We start from the raw sequence: 17,216 nt of genomic DNA, 5'->3' as shown, positions 1-17,216 counted from the left end.
TTGGAGCACGTTCTAGTGCTTTCTCTGTTCACAGAATCCTACAGATCTTATCCACAGTATCTAGAGAGCTCACATTGTTTTTACTAAAGACTAGTTACTAAAGACTATTTATTTTTTACTAAAGACTATTTATTTGCTGTTTATTTACAAACTGGATTTCGGTTGGGAGGCAAATACTTAGAGCTCTAGGTTTGTATAGCAAGCATATAGACATTCCATGGTGTAAGATTTACAGACCAGGGAAATTATTTGAAGACTACCTAAAGCTCGTCTCCAAGTTAGAAACACCCTCCAGCTGAGCCACTTTTTTTTTCTTTTTTTAATTTTTTAAATGTGTTTTTAATTTATTTTTGAGAGAGATACAGAGCAAGTGGGGGAGGACAGAGAGAGAGGGAGACACAGAATCTGAAGCAGGCTCCAGGCTCTGAGGTGTCAGCACAGAGCCCGATGTGGGGCTTGAACTCACAAACCTGGAGATCATGACATGAACTCAAGTCAGATGCTCAACCGACTGAACCACCAGGCGCCCCAAATTTTCTGGATGAATGCAGTTATTCGTCCAATTCAGTGTTGCTGACTTCTCCAGTTCTCTCCCTCTTGCCACCCCAGAAGGAGACCTTCCTTTCACAGAGCACATAAGCTCTGTGGGGAGGACAGGGAGGGGTGGGTAGCAGAGGTAGGAAAGGGTCAAAGCAGCCCCAAACAAAGTTGCCTATTTTTGAGTTGCAATGTGCCAGGAAAGGTAAAGATTGAAATGGCTCATTGACTTCCGAGTCCACTGTATTCCACTCAGCAATTTCTGTACTTTTTTATAATTTGTCAAACGTGAGTGTAATCTTGTCTGTTGCACATTCTGTTCAGTCAAGCATTTTATTAGTTGGCATTCATCTTTTTCCCAAAAATGTGTGTTTCTTTTGACCAAGTGATTTAAAAAATTTTTTTAATGTTTACTTATTTTTGAGACAGAGAGAGACAGAGCATGAGTGGGGGAGGGTCAGAGAGAGAGGGAGACACAGAATCCGAAGCAGGCTGCAGGCTCCGAGCTGTCAGCACAGAGCCCGACACGGGGCTCGAACCCACAGACCGTGAGATCATGACCTGAGCCGAAGTCGGACGCTTAACCGACTGAGCCACCCAGGCGCCCCACTGACCAAGTGATTTTAAACATGAAAACAACTTGCATTTTGAGATGATTTTTGTTTGATTTTGTGGTCTTATAGGAGATAGGAAATACTACTATCTTTCAGATATTTACCGCAAGGTAAATAGCTTAGGAATGTTTATTTCCAAAGCGAATCACACATTAAGCTTATATTTACTGAGGATGCAGATGCCCACACTTTAGAATTTTGGTCCATGTGAAAATTCCAGGAGAGGTTGGCTATTCCCTTTCAGGGAAGTCTTTCCTGGAACCAAAGAGGGACCTAGATTGCGGTGACTTCTAAAATATCTCCACACCACTGGGACATCAGAGACCACAGCAAACAATTCAACGGCCCACGTGATTTCTAACGCCCCTTCAGATTTGGGCATTCTCTGGTATTTCCCTCCCTATGTGAAATTAAACATCTAGGAAGTTGCCAATTCTCTCCGACACTTGGCAATGTCAGAGTAAAAAAAAAAAATGCAATCGGATGGTAGAATAGGAGCTCTTCATAAGCTTATTTTGCATTTCTTTCATGAATAATTGTGAACAATCTCTTCACGTATTTATGATGTTCATGTTTCCTCTGAGGAAGTGCTTGTTGATATTTTCTGCCCAGTCTTTTATTGTATTGAGTGCGTTTTTCTTACTCATTTTTTAGTTCTTTATATATTCTCTATGCAAATCAAGAATATACATTCCAGTTTGTAATTTGACTTTCCATTTGCTCCAAGTTGTCTTTTGATAAGAAAAGTCCTTCATTTAATGTTGTCAAATTCAGCCGTCTTTTTATGTCAATGCTTTGGGTGTTGTAAATTTTTTTCTTACTCTGAGATCTGAGAATCTAGTCACCTACATTTTCTGGGAAAAGTCTTAAGGCTCTGTTTTGAATATTTATCTCCTTAATCCGTCTCTGAGTTTACACAAGATGTGAGACTCCAACTTCATCTTTATGATGAGATAATCATTTCCCCAGCTCTGTTTATTGAAGAATGTCTCCTCTCCCCCTTTGGGGTGCCTTCTCTGTCCTCAAGTTCCGTCGCAAAACATGCAGTGGCCAACTTCAGAGGTTAATTTGCTTTCCCTGGTTAATACCACACGGGCTTAATTACGGCAGCTTCAGAGTGAGTCCTGGCGCCTGGTGAGCAGTTTTCCTCTGCTGCAGGCCACTCTTCACAAGTGTCTTAGGTATTCTTGACCCCCGTCTATTCCCTATCACTATCGGGCTCTCACAAAACCCTTTAGGTGTTTTGGTTGAAATTGCATTACCCATTAATTTGGGGGAGAATCAACATCATCACAATATTAAGCCTTCCTGATCATGGTGTGATTTATCTCTCCATTGATTTAGATTTTCTTTGGCTTTATAATTTGCCCTGCAGAGGTATTGCACATCTTTTGTTAAGCTGATTATATGCTTTATATTCCCTCCTACTGATGCGAATTCTTTCCCGAATGACGCTCCCATAAGTAACGAGTGCGGTGTGGGCACCAGTCAGGTGTCTGCCATTTCTTGTGAAGACAGTGGTGGGAGTCGGGGGGCAAGAGCTCGACTCTAATGGCCCCTTTTCTACCTTATCCTCCGACAGTTGTGAAGTCTGCCCCTGCCTCAGACCAACCACCCCACACCCCACACCCCACCTCCCACTTCCGAATTTCCCCCCACACCCCCACCCAAGTGTCTTCACATCTCGATGTTGCAGCACCTCTTTGGAATGGGTCTTGCCATGAAGTCAGGGTCTTTCTGGTTCAGCGTTTTGGCAAGAATACAAACAAACTTAATTTAAATCCACAGTAAATGTAAAGGATGTTCAAGTACGATACCATTTGAACAAGGAAGAACCTGAGGTCTGAGGAGGTCGGGTAGTGTGTCCCTGACCACACAGCCGGTGACTAGCAGGACCTTCCGCAGAGTCTGTACCTCAGACAGTCAGCGCTACCGTGAGCGTTCCCGTTATCACCTTTGCGCTTTGCCAATTCTGACCACAAATACCCAGCTTATGAGATAAATAAGGGTGTGGACCTAACCCTCAGACAAGGTATAATGTTGGTGCCACATGCGAAGTTTTGGAAGAGTTTTGGTAGTTGAGGACTATCGATTGCATTTTTGGGAATTGAAAGAAAGTCTTTTGGAGAAAGTGGCAATTGAGGTGGGCTTCATTAAATGAGTAGATTTAAACTGCGAATTTTAATGGCAGTAGATTTCCAGGAGAGAGCTGGTATGAAAAATGATATGAGGCAAGAAAGCAGGAAGGAACACACGTCTCACAAAGAGACAATCGTTCCTGCAAAACATAAGAATTTCAGTTTTCTTGCTGCTCTTTTGTACCTAACGTCTGTCTTCTTTTGGTTACAGCTTCTGATTAGAGTTCTAGATTTCGTGTGTGTGTGTATGCGTGTGTAAAAGATGGAGTTTCAAAGGCCTTGCAAATGATCAAGGTTCAAAAGAAGCAGCATTTTTTTTTAATTTTGTTTTTTAACGTTTATTTATTTTTGAGACAGAGAGAGACAGAGCATGAACAAGGAGGGTCAGAGAGAGAGGGAGACACAGAATCTGAAGCAGGCTCCAGGCTCTGAACTGTCCGCACAGAGCGCGACGCGGGGCTGGAACTCATGGACTGTGAGATCATGACCTGAGCCGAAGTCAGACACTTAACCCACTGAGCCACCCAGGCGTCCCAAGAAGCAGCATTTTTTAAAAGCGGTGCCTCTGGCTCTGAGTCAGTAAATATGCCTGTGGTCACGGCGGAATGGAACCCGGCAAAGGGACACTGTCCACTGTCCACTAAAGCCAGATGCTCCCTGACCTGCCTGGGTGGCCTCTCCTCTCCCCTCAGGATGTGGTGCAGGGGACTGTGACGCTGTGGGGCCGCAAGTTTGAAGTGGGAAGGGGCTTCCTGTGGCCACCCTGGATAGGTCATCTGAATGTCAGGCCAGCTGAGGTCAGGGGAGTATCATCGGGGCGGCCTCTCTGTGGGGGGGCAGTGAATGAAGCACGGTGGAGGCAGCCGTCCGTTCAGGGCTCACCTGCCACGCATTTCGACTTTGGACGTTTTCGTGAGTTTGTAGATAGCCCTGAACTTTGAGCTTCATAATTAAGGACTTTTGGTTAATCTTCTATTTGAATTTTGTAGCTATTGATGTCATTTGATGAGATTTCTTCCTGAATTTTCATTTTACTACATCCAACGGCCCCATATTTTCATCTAGAGCAATCTCATCTATCTTAATTTTTGTAATGTTTTTTAGTTATTTTTGAGACAGAGAGAGACAGAGCATGAATGGGGGAGGGGCAGAGAGAGAGGGAGACACAGAATCTGAAGCAGGCCCCAGGCCCCGAGCTGTCAGCACAGAGCCCGACGCGGGGCTCGAACTCACGACCGTGAGATCATGACCTGAGCTGAAGTCGGACGCTCGACCGACTGAGCCACCCAGGCGCTCGCGATCTCATACATCTTAACATATATCTTTAATAGCGAAAAATTATTCAGCTGAAGGGAAAATGCCTTTCCGTAAGCCTCTCTTCTGAAATGTATTTATTTTACTGAAAAGGAAGCATCGGTATCTCTGTCCATATGGAGGCTATTATTTTCGTGCTCTATAACATTGTCAAAATTTTCGCCCAAGAAGGTTAAGGTTGTCAGAAATCGAGGTTACATCTGCGACTCGGGGTTTTTGGGTTCCTGTGTCAGAGCCTCCTGAACGAGGTCACGCTCGCGGCTCTGAGCACAGACACGCCGACCCCCGCCCGGGGCAGTGATGACAATCATGTCCTCGGTGCCCCCATCACGCTTTTTTATAATCACATGCGTTTATTATTAAAATGCAAAAAGGGGTTTTTGTGCTCTGAAAGTGAAACTTGAGTTCACACGGTTGCTCGCGACTGAAACCCTCTGGCGATGAACCGGCAGCCGCGAGGCACGTGGGACGAGTCCGCGAGCGAACCGGTGCCCCGCGGCGTAAACGCTGTGTGCCAGGCGGCAGGGGGCCTGAGGGAGCCCAGCAGCAAACACGGAAAGGGCAGAGCTTCAGCCATATTTGGGAGACGGAAGCCGCCCGGAACGGAGCCTGCGCCCCCGGGGGCCCACCCCTTCTGCCCCGCGCTCCCTTCAGCAGGTGGCTCTCCTTCTGGAAGGCCTCCCGGGTGGCACCCGCTCCAGCTTTACGTCAATGACGGCTTTGCAGAGTCCCAGCTACAGGGGGGAGCAGAGCCGGGCCCCTGGGCGAGAGGGGTCAATGAGGGGGCAAGCACCCCGACGTGCCCCCCACGGGGCTTGTCCCCAGTGCCCCGACGTGCCCCCCCATGGGGCTTGTTCCCAGTGCCCCGACGTGCCCCCCCACGGAGCTTGTCCCCAGTGCCCCGACATGCTCCCCCCGCGGGGCTTGTCCCCAGTGCCCTGACGTGCCCCCTGCGGGGCTTGTCCCCAGTGCCCCCCCAGCACAGCTCCCAAAGACACGAGAGCATCTCTCAGGGAAGTGCGGTGGTACCTTTCCAACCCTCAGTTTACACACGAGCAGGCTGTGGCTACTGAGTTGTCATAAACAAATCTCCTGAGAAAAAGACCCCGTTTTCTGGTAGTTTTGCTAAAACTGAAATGTTTTCTCTTCCTCATAAACTCAAATTCAAACTCCTGGGCTAAACCTCACTGCCACCCCTCCTTCCCAAATTCCTATTCAGAATTCACACGGGCCACGAGGGGCACCTGCTCTGGCCGGACCGTGCTGCCTGAACCCCCATGGAACCCCAGGAGGTGAAGACAAGCCCCGGTGCTGGCGGAGGGTCCGGGTCTGACTCCGGCAGCCCAGCCTCCACCCCCGAGGGGCTCCCGGAGCAGAAAGCCTGGCGCCTGTCCCTTCTCACAAGGTGCCCTTCCACCCAGGCTCACGGGGACGGCCCTCGTGGTGGCCAGGCGGACGGCGGCCCGCCCCGCCTTCACGGCTCAGTGTGGGCCGGGCCGTGACCGTGAACCTGAGGCCCAGCCTGTGCCGGCTCTGACTCGGCTGTCACTTCCAGGGGCCTCTGAAAACGGTGCAGACGGTGGAGCCACGGGATTTCGCTGGGGCCTCTGGGCTCGGGAAGTGGGCCCAGGCCCACGGGTGTCAGCACAGCAGAGGCACGACGGGCAGGAAGCGGGAGGACGAAGGGCAGGCCCCAGGGGAGCCAGGTCAGCGCCTCGTTCCACTTCCAGACGCTCGTTCTGCAACTGCCTCAGTTTCACCAACTACCGTTTGGGGCACCAAGTGTCAGGGACACAAACATGAACGCGCCTCGGTCTCTATCCGTGAGGAAGCCCGGAGCTCACTCGTGTTACATTGATGACACCCCCCGGGGAGAGCTACGGGGGAACAAGAAAAGAGCATGAACCCACACAGGCCGGGTCTGGGCTGGAAACCTTGGGATGACGGACTGACTGGTGCAAGAAGACAGACAGACAGACAGAAAGCAGACGAGCTGGTGTTCGATGCAAAAAGCAAGAGTGCAAATTAACGAGGAACAATCATTCAGGAAACAGACAATTGAGATAAGAATAAGAAAATAGATTTTACTAACTGGTTTCAGGCATAAAGGCTCGTACTTAATACCTAGATCTTACTTGCAGTCAAGTGTCGATGGGATTTTGAATGCCTGTTTTTTTGGAGGAAAGGGGAAAAAATCCTCCTGTATGGTGTCTCCTCCTCTCCGGGTAGATTAATACATGGTAAATCTGTGGTGTTCAGTTAAAGACAGAGATTCCAGCATATTAGCTTCTGCTGTCCTCCAAACCCCACCAAAAGACAGGAGAGTCATTTCACTTTAAAAACAAAGAACAGAGAGGGGACAGTGGCAACACTATTCTGAAGGCTGGATCTCAGAGACATGGAATAACCCACTTTGCAGACCCAAGGAAGGGAGATGCTAACCCAGCAGAGAAAGCACACCATGGAGCCTTCCGAACCCTTCTCTGAACCATCCGGGGTCGGCCCCGTGGAGGTGCGTTGACATTGGACTGAACTCTGGAGAGATGGTTGGAAACCTGGACTTCCTTCCTTTTCAGTAGAAAACGTACTGTTTGCTCTTCAAGGGGGTAGAGAGGGGCTCTTTGGGGGACGGGGGAAGGGCGGGCGGCTGTGCTGAGAACAGAGTGAGGGGACCCAGCTGTGGTCACCGAGACCCCAGCGGCCTGCCCACACCCGTCTCTGCAGATTCCCTTCGGGAGAGACACAGCTGTCTCCTTGGTGGTGGTTTATCCACTGGCTTAATTCTAAGCACATTCCTACACTTGCTGTGTATCAGGCACGACCCCAAAGACACTATAATTTTTTTTAATTTATAAAATCCTCAGCGGTCCCCACTTCACAGGTGAGGCAACCAGTAGAGACAAAAGACTCAGGAGCGTGCCCAGGATGCCCAGCTCCTAAGTGGGAGGGGACAAATGCGGAGGCCTGCTGTCAGGCCCCGGAGCCCCTCTTCCCTGCTGCACCAGCCAACACGCCGAAGCCCACGGTCAGGAAGCATCGCCCACGTGAACGGGGCTTCTCACGAGGCCCAAAATCTGGTGGACGGCCAAGGGGCTCCAGGTGTCTGAGCAAATCCTCTCATAAGAAAGGCACAAAATAAGCCAACGAGCAAAAAAGGAGAAAGAGTGAAAGCCAACGGAGGAAATGGAAACTATACAAGAGAGAACTTGACCTCCATTAACTTCTTCAGTTGTGGGAAACAATTATCACATTCACAAAACAAGAACAGAATACTTTATTTTATTTCATTATTATTTTTTTTTTTTTTTTAGAGAAAGAGAAAGAGAGCAGGGGAGGGGCAGAGAGAGACGGAGAGAGAATCCCAAGCAGGCTCCAAGCTCTCAGCTCAGAGCCTGACATGGGGCTCGATCTCATGAATCGTGAGATCATGACCTGAGCAGAAACCAAGAGTTAGACTCTCAACTGACTGAGCCCCCCAGTCACCCCCAGAATACTGTTTTTAAAGGAGAAGATGATTCAAATATTCACTTTGAACGAAAAAGTAGGAGTGTTGAAATTTAAGTGTTGAAGTTCACGAGAAGGGAGAGTCCAGGAGCCTGGCGGCCAGAAGGAGGGACGAAACGATGAAGAACGGGAAACGGTGAGGAGGCGACCCCTGCACCCACCGTGGGAACACAAAGAACAGAGCGAATGGGGAGAAGGGACTGCTGAAGAGGGAAATGAAGAGAATGTCCCTGAAAGATGTAGGGGGAGCCCAACATGACGGAGGAGAAGGAACCCCCACGCCTACCCTTCCCGGGAGGTCTCTGACCCTGGGGACCAAGACAGACTTGTAATAATTGGTCTGAGCATCCAGGGTGGGATCCACTCAAGGAATCCTGAGGTAGGAAACTGCACACAATGTCCAACATCTGGGGGGGGGGGATGGGGATTACTTCCGATCTAGAGTATTTTCTCAGACGAATGTGGTGGGAATAGGAAGCATCTTCCCTGGGAAGATCTGGAATGATGTCTCCATCCAACAAAGAGGACACCGTGCAGGGGGCAGGAGAGGACAACCAGGGGCGGCGGACGGGCCCCGAGCCGGCCGAGGGGAGCACTCCATGCACAGACCGACACCCAACACGTGTGTTGTCACAGGAGGAGCCTCCTTAACTGGAGGGTCTGCACATGACTCTCAGCGCACACCTGGGCAGGGGAGCTAGCACGCGCACAGCGACCAGTCACCGAGGGACACGGTGAGCCTCAGGCTCGTCTGTCAGCAGTGTCCACAGTCGTGACAGCCAAATAATGAGGGACAGTCTCATGTGATGCCCAGTATAGCTACCCTGGGGGCGGAGAGCGTGCCATCCGCCATGGCCCAGGTGCATCCTGGTGCTGTCCTTGCTTCGTGGCGGGGAGTTAACAGCTTTTCCTGGGAAGTGGCGCTCAAGGACAGACCCACTCATTTTTTTAGGGATCTAGAGGTGGACAGCGGAAGGAAAGGTGACAAACAGTGAACATCTTTCCGTCTTGGGAGCTGGAATAGAAGGGGCGGTATCTGGGGTGCCTTGTTTTCATAACAAGCCCTAGACAGTGGCCGCCCGACCCCTACACCAGGTACGCTGAGAACGACTTTGATGAGAACGATATCAAACCTTGTCAACTTGATGCCTCCTTTGTTTGGCGTGATGGCTGGGAACTGCAGCCTGAGCGACCGCGCACGCTCCGGCATTGGCGGGGCGCGCTCGCAGTTTCTGGAATCCGTACCCGAGCACTCCCCAGAACCCAGAGGCCCCGGTCGGTGGCGGGGAGCAGGCAGAGGGCGCGGGTGGGAGTGTCCCTTGCGGTTTTACGTCCCTTGTCCCCTGCCCTCTGCTACAGGTACTTTTCCAGGAGACAAATGTTCATTCCTCGATAACAGCCTGTTTCTCTGTGGTTGACGAATTCCCCGGGGTTTTCAAGGCTAGAGCAGAGGGCCCATGTTAACAAAGGCGCTAAACACAGCTATTCAGTGTCTATATTTAAAACCAGTAACGGGCACCTGGGTGGCTCAGTCGGTTGGGCGTCCAACTTCGGCTCAGGTCACGATCTCGAGGTCCATGAGTTCGAGCCCCGCGTCGGGCTCTGGGCTGATGGCTGGGAGCCTGGAGCCTGCTTCCGATTTTGTGTCTCCCTCTCTCTCTGCCCCTCCCCCATTCATGCTCTGTCTCTCTCTGTCTCAAAAATAAATAAAAACGTTAAAAAGAAAAAAATAAAACCAGTAAAATAAATATATTTTTTGTTACCAACAGAACCATTCTGAGCGGCTCCAAATGGGATTCCAGCTTAGGGGTGGTTACCAGAGGTTGCCAGAGGTCGCCAGAGGTCACGCACACGCTCAGGGCCGTCACTCATGGTTCCTCCTGCAGCCAGGAGGCTCCCAGGGCCAGTGTGTGGTGCTGAATGTTCTTTAATGCCGAGCCATATGCCATTTAAGCTGTATATTCATAACGAGCCCTTAGCAAAAGCAAGAAGCATAGGGAAAACTAACAGTAAAATACAAGTTAAAATTAGCAAGCAGCAAATTTGCCTCCAAAGTACCCGTGCCAACTCTGTGAGTTACATTCATGTGATAGGACTCCTTGTATTTGCCAATCAGTATTTATAATTTTTTAAATATTAAAAAGAAAAACAATATGGACTGGAAATTATATACAAAGTAGCCTTAAAAACTTTTGTTTAATGTTTATTTATTTCTGAGACAGAGAGAGAGCATGGGGGGGGGGGGGAGGGGCAGAGAGAGAGGGAGACACAGAATCCAAAGCAGGCTCCAGGCTCCGAGCTGTCAGCACAGAGCCCGATGTGGGGCTCGAACTCACAAACTGCGAGATCATGACCTGAGCTGAAGTCAGACGCTCAACCGACTGGGCCACCCAGGCACCCCCAAAGTAGCTTCTTAATGTACCGAAAATAAAGATGAACCTGGATATTACATATTATGTATGGAGAGGTACTTCCAGATGTCAGCCTTCTATCTCCATTTGGAAACAAGCTTTTATAAGGGCAGAACAGAAGGGTGCTTGGCCCCCTCCCTAACTTATGGCTAAATAAACAAATAAACAAACAAGCAGGGGCACCTAAGTGGCTCAGGTCATGATCTCACGGTGTGTGAGTTCGAGCCCCGAGAGCTCCGCGTCGGGCTCTGTGCTGACAGCTCAGAGCCTGGAGCCTGCTTCAGAGTCTGTGTCTCCCTCTCTCTCTCTGCCCCTCCCTTCTCATGCTCTGTCTCTCTCTGTCTCTCAAAAATAAACATTAAAAAAAATTAAAAGAAGTAAATAAATAACCAAAACAAAAAAGGAAGAAAGAAACATAAACAAGCCTGGTCTTCTTTAGCCCAAAGCACAAACTTTTCAAACAGAAGTTCATATGATTCTATTTCTCATGACAAGTTATATTATTAGATTTCAATCCATCTCTTAATTTATAGTATTATAATATAATAATTATATTATATAATAACTAGATAATTGTATGTAAATATGTATAAGTAAATATGTAATGCAATTATCATATAATAGTAATACAGTAATAATATAAAACACATATACAATACATAATTATATAAATATATATTATATTATACTATAATCATCTGAAAACCAAACATTCGATAATCATTCTTGAATTGGGGGACAATTAATGCTTTTTATTTAATACACCACTAATTTATTTTTTTTTTAATTTTTTTAAATGTTTATTTTTGAGAGACAGAGAGACAGAGTGCAAGCAGGGGAGGGCCAGAGAGAGAGGGAGATGCAGAATCTGAAACAGGCTCCAGGCTCCGAGCTGTCGGCACAGAGTCCGACGCGGGGCTTGAACTCACAGACCGTGAGATCATGACCTGAGCCGAAGTTGGATGCTTAACCGACTGAGCCACCCAGGCTCCCCGATACATCACTGATGTAAAGTACCCTTTACAGTAGATACCCTGTAGATACCCTAACAGTAGATACCCTTGTTAAATGGGGAAGGTCAAATTGTTTTTTCCTTATATTGTGAATGTCAGTAACAAAGACTAGAAATAATAAAGTTATAAAGAATTTTGTAACACAACCGTTACTAACGTCCTGATCTAAAACTCAATTTTACTTAAAATCACTTATTTACCATATTTTGGTTAAAAGAGGAAGTGATTTGACTATCCGAGAAGGGCAGGCCATCAGCCGAAGCCCAGCCTAGGAGTTGTTCCCCGAAGGCGCGCCCTTCCTCACCCCTGCGCGTGGCACTACCTGATGGTCCTGCAGCGGTGGGCAAGCACCTGTTAGGCTAGTGCGTCTTTGCTGAGTCGTTCACTGTAGCAAAGCTGCTCAGCACGTGTTCTGCGTCTTCCCAGTCCGGTTCAGTCCAGTTCAGTCCAGATCAGTCCAGCTCAGTCCAGTGCAGGGCACAGAGCCTGACAGACTGTGGTCCCAGCCCTCAAAGGCGCACAGTGGAGTCAGGATGCTAGGCAGAAAGTCCACAATGCAGCTCATGAGATGGCCTACAGCCTCCAAAACTTTCTGGAAAATTCTTTCTGGATAATTCACCACATCTCCAGTGAGAATCATGAACTTCTCAATATTCACCTGAAGAACAATGTTACTTTCTGTGCACTCTGGATATTTTCTTTTTCTTGTTTTTTTTTTTTTTAACAACAATATTTCTGAAAGGTAAAGAGCCTAAGAAGAGAAAATTATTAAGAATTCCAAGAAAGGGACTTTTCAGGAAAAGTGTCACGAACCCACTAAGTGCCCCGATGAGCAGCAGACAAGGTTTCTTCCTTTTTCGGTGTGAGGCATCTGGTGGAGGACATATGTGACATGCACAGTGTGCACTTGGCACCCTGAGCAGGAATTAAGTGCCTCCAGCACTGAGCAGTGAGCTGGTGGCTCTAGAAGGCTCTACCCATTTACACTGACTGGAAAACAAGACCGTTCGGGTGACTTCCTGTGGGTGCCCGTGACGTGGATGTTCTTTGTTGCATGGGGCAAGATATAAGATGCTTTTGTAAAGAGTCCCCTGGGAACAGAAAGCAATTATTTAGAAGGCCATTTCATGCCCTTTTGGTATTTGGTGCCTGACTCACTATAAGAAGCCGGGGTTCTGAGTGTGGCTGGTTTCCTACCGACTAAGCCAGGGGGGCCTGTGCTCCGGAGCAGCAGGGAGGCCCCAGAGTTCAGGGACAGCGCGGATCTTCGGCGGACAGCCGGATGGCTGTGCTGCTAAGATTAGGTGAATTCCTGCCACACTTAGACACCAGGTGAGGGACAACCGTTCATGAGTTTATATGACTTGTGACTAAGCTTATTTTGGTTTCAATTCATATTTCACTCAAGGTTATCATTTCTATAGTTTTGTTATTTCTGTACGAATTAGTGCTTCCGTCTCTTCATCTGTGGTCACCTTAAATGTCAGGAGAGCACTGGAGAGCCACCTACCACAGTGAAAACACACTCAGGCTTTGTGCGCACGATCCCTGAGATCCATTGAAACAGCAGACCAACACCTGACCTGTCTTCTCCACAGGAGCTTATGAACATCCCACGATAATAATGTGCTCGAAGGCATTTTACAGAATAGGAATATGATATTATTTACTATTGTTATTTCCAAGTGTTAGAAAAAGAACTTATTTAAAATAATTTTTACCTAGTTTTCGTTTTGTTTTTTTTTTAATTCACTCTACATATGTTGGGTACCAGGCACTGTTCTAGACTCTGGGGACATAGAAATAAACTGGACAGCAAAGTCTCCACAATATGGAGTGTAGTTTTCAGTGGAAGAAGACAGAAAATAAATGTGTAAAGAAAGAAACATATGATCCATGAAGGAAAACTACTTAATTGGACGTCATCAACATTGACACTTTCGCTCTACAATGTTCCCTGTTAGGACAATGAAATGACAAGCAACACGTTGGGAAGGTATTTGAAAACCACATGTTCAACACAGGACTAGTATCCAGAATATTCAGTGAACTCTCAGAAATTCAACATTTAAAAAAATCCGGTTAGAAAATGGGCAAAAGACACAGACACTCAGACATTTCACCAAGAAGATACACACACGGCAGGTACGCACATGAAAAGATGCTCAGCATCATAAGCCACAAGGCAAATGCAGAGGAGGACCACAGTGAGACCACCACACGCCCATCAGAACGGCGGGGAAAAAGTCGGGACAACAGCAAATTCAATGAGGGGCCGAGAAGCTGGATCCTCACACGTGGATTGTGGGAAGGTAAAATGGTGGAGTCACCATGGAAAACCATTGGGCAGTGTCTTTAAAAAATAAAACTAAACATGCTGTTACCATATGGCCCAGCAGTTATACTCTGGGGTGTTAATCCCAAGGAAATGGAAATTTGTAGTCATGCAAAAATCTGTACACGAGCATTTACGGCAGCTGTATTACAGTAGCCCAAGACCGCGAACAACGCTGATGTCCTTCAGCAGGTGAACAGTGGTTTGTCCACATCGTGGAACCCCCTCAGCAATAAGGAGGAACCAGCTATTGGTACAGAAACACCCTGAGTCTCCAGACACTGAGGCCGAGGGAAAAAAGCCAGTCTCTAAAGACCACAGACATCCTTGAGATGATAGCAGGACAGAACTGGAGGACGGACGTGTGGCTGCAGGTCGAAGTGGGTGTAGTTACGAAGGACAGCACAGGGGACCCTTAGGGGAGGGACGTCCTGTCTTGGCTGCGGCGGGGGGGGGGCACATGCTCACACACAGGGAGGGGACACAGTGACACGGATGATGCACGTGCACACACACACTGGTGGGTACGAGTACACCTGGGCCGTCCAGCTGAGATCCGTGGAATGAATCAACGTCCCGCTGGTGGTAACATCTATACGGTTCTGCAGGATGAGGACAGGGGTAACGAGTACGGGGCATGGCGACATCATCTGCTCAGCTGCACACGAGTCTGCAAATGTTTCAAAACACGTAAAACAAAGAAAAGCGTGGGGCGCCTGGGTGGCTCAGTCGGTTGAGCGTCCGACTTCGGCTCGGGTCATGATCTCACGGTCCGTGAGTTCGAGCCCCGCGTCAGGCTCTGTGCTGACGGCCCGGAGCCTGGAACCTGCTTCCGATTCTGTGTCTCCCTCTCTCTCTGCCCCTCCCCTGCTTGTGCTCTCTCTCTCTCAAAAAAAATAAATAAATAAACAAGTATTAAAAATTTTTTTTAACAAAGAAAATGTACAGTATAATTTCACATAGTGACAAATGCCATAAAGAAAGCCCCACAGGCTCTCATCCGAGTGACAGTGGGTGAGAGGACATTGCCAGCAGAGCTTTGGTTGAGGGCAAAGTGTGGCCGGGGGTCTGAGGCCACCCCTACCTGGCCAGTGTCATTGGTGTCTTCAGCCAAGTTCTCTGCTAAACACCCCGCTTAAGAGGTCATCCTGGGGATCCCGTCATAACTTATCACAAGCAGCAGGTGTGATGCAAAACCGTGAGCGGCAGGAGCCATAGGTGCCTAATCCCCCTACTGTCGCTGAACAGTTGGGAAAAGGTGATGCCTTATAAGGTCGTGTCCCTGAGGGAGTCACTCATCAGTGGGTCCTCTGGGAATTCTCACGTAGCGAAAGGTGTGTCGCTCAAAGAACAGTCATGTCACTTCATTTCATTCTTTTTTAACTTCTGTTTTTAAGAAGAAATTTCTGTTTTACATACCAGCTGTCTTCAATCACAATGTTTATATTCATTTAGTAAGAAGCTTCAAGTTCCCTTCGAGGGCATTTAACCTATAAGCCATTCACCAGTGACTTTTTAATCCACATCTCGTAACGGCCCAGATGAAAACACTGACAGCCCGGGCCCCCCTTTCTTCTGGAAGGAGCGGGTGTCTCTGCCTTGTGCAGCCCCAGCCCCTTCGGGGCTCAGGGCCCAGGACAGGAGCCAGTGGCCCCGTCCGGTGAGGTGGGGAGGACAGATACAGTGACACTTGATGGAGAAAAGGTTGAGTGCAGAGTGGAGCTGTGTGGGAGGGGACAAAGCGGGGGTTCACTGCCCTGGGTTCTGAACGTGTTCCTGGAGAATGCAGCACATGCCAAGAGAAACCTGTCATCTTGTCCACAAAACTCCATTTTGTAGACGCTCATCACTTTCATGACAAACCTCCCCCCAACCATTTCTGGACTCCTGTGTGGTCAGAGTTCTCCAGCCACGGCACTGTCCAGGTCTTTCTCCCGTGACCTTCTGTGAACCACAAGGGTTCCCCCAGGTACGACGGTACATGCTTAAAGTGATACAGGTGAATTTCTGGCGTTCCCAGAAGAGTGGGATATTGTGAAAATCAATTTAATAATGTTTTATTACAATGTGATTTTTTTACATTTTTTAAATTTATTTTTGAGAGAGAGACAGAGCACAAGTGGGGGAGGGGCAGAGAGTGAGGGAGGCACAGAATCCGAAGCAGGCTCCAGGCTCCCAGCTCTCAGCACAGAGCCCGACGCGGGGCTCGAACTCACGAACCGTGAGATCATGATCTGAGCCGAAGTCGGACACCCAACCGACTGAGCCACCCAGACACCCCTGAAAATGTGATTTTTAAACAAAGTGCCAGCAATACATTGGATGGAGTGGCTTTGATCCTAAAAGTCCTTTCCTATTCACACATTTTCAACCACCTAATTGTTTTGCTTTACGTTGGTTTATTTATAAGATGTATTTAAATTTGTCTATTTGGCATTCCTCATTTGGTGAGAAAAAACATCATTTTCATAAAACCACCGTACTGAATACTGCCCAGCTCACTCTTAGCCAATTTAGTGAGTAGCATCTCAGAACGTAATCAGAATAACTGTGTCCACTACATAAATACTGATCATAGAGGGTTGTACATAAGGCCCGTTGTAAACACTATATTTGGGTGTAACTTTATAGCCATAGCAAATAAAAAAATTTAAATTATCACTTAAGATTGTATTTTGTTTTTTTAGTTAGCAGAAAGCATGCTCTTGTAAAATCTCCTCTATGGAGAGAACTGCAGGCTTTGTGTGTGTCTTTCGAATGGAGAAGGACAAACGTAAGAACCCACATGACGGGCGCCTGATGAAATGAGCTGTGTGCACGTGGGCAGAAACGTGACGTTTGCTTCTGCAATTAGCCCTGAATCGTTCACACTGTCTTAATACTTTCCAGACACAGTCGCAAAACAACTCTCACACTCAGTTTTATAAGACTTTGTTGGGGCACCTGGGTGGTTCAGTCGGCTAAGCATCCGACTTTGGCTCAGGTCATGATCTCAGGGTTTGTGGGTTCGAACCCCTGTGCAGGCTCTGTGCTGACAGCTCGGAGGCTGGAGCCTGTTTCGGATTCTGTGTCTCCTTCCCTGTGCCCCTCCCCCGCTCATGCTCTGTGTCTCTCTCCAGCTCTCAAAGATAAATAAACATTAAAAAGAAAAAGAATTTGTTTACAGTTTTGTGTAATTTGCACATCACAAACACTAATTTAGTTTTCTAAAGGAACTTTTCTATTATGAATCATTCATCAAGAACTAATCGCTTGTGGGGTGCCTGGTTGGCTCGGTCATTTAAGTGTCTGATTCTTGATTTCAGCTCAGGTCATGATCTCATGGTCATGAGACTGAGCCCGCATCAGGC

General features: G+C 48.0%; 1 protein-coding gene across 14 annotated transcripts in view; it reads left to right on the top strand.

Annotated features, from left to right (window-relative positions):
* The window catches only part of MYT1L (myelin transcription factor 1 like), a 427,914-nt gene that overhangs the window by 216,559 nt on the left and 194,139 nt on the right, over positions 1-17,216 (top strand). The gene's annotated exons all lie outside the window — the stretch shown is intronic.

Source organism: Puma concolor, chromosome A3 (assembly GCF_028749965.1).
Source record: "Puma concolor isolate L17-30 chromosome A3, mPumCon1.1.hap2, whole genome shotgun sequence".
In the NCBI taxonomy this organism is placed as follows: Eukaryota; Metazoa; Chordata; class Mammalia; order Carnivora; family Felidae; genus Puma; species Puma concolor.
This window is presented reverse-complemented; position numbering and strand designations above follow the sequence as displayed.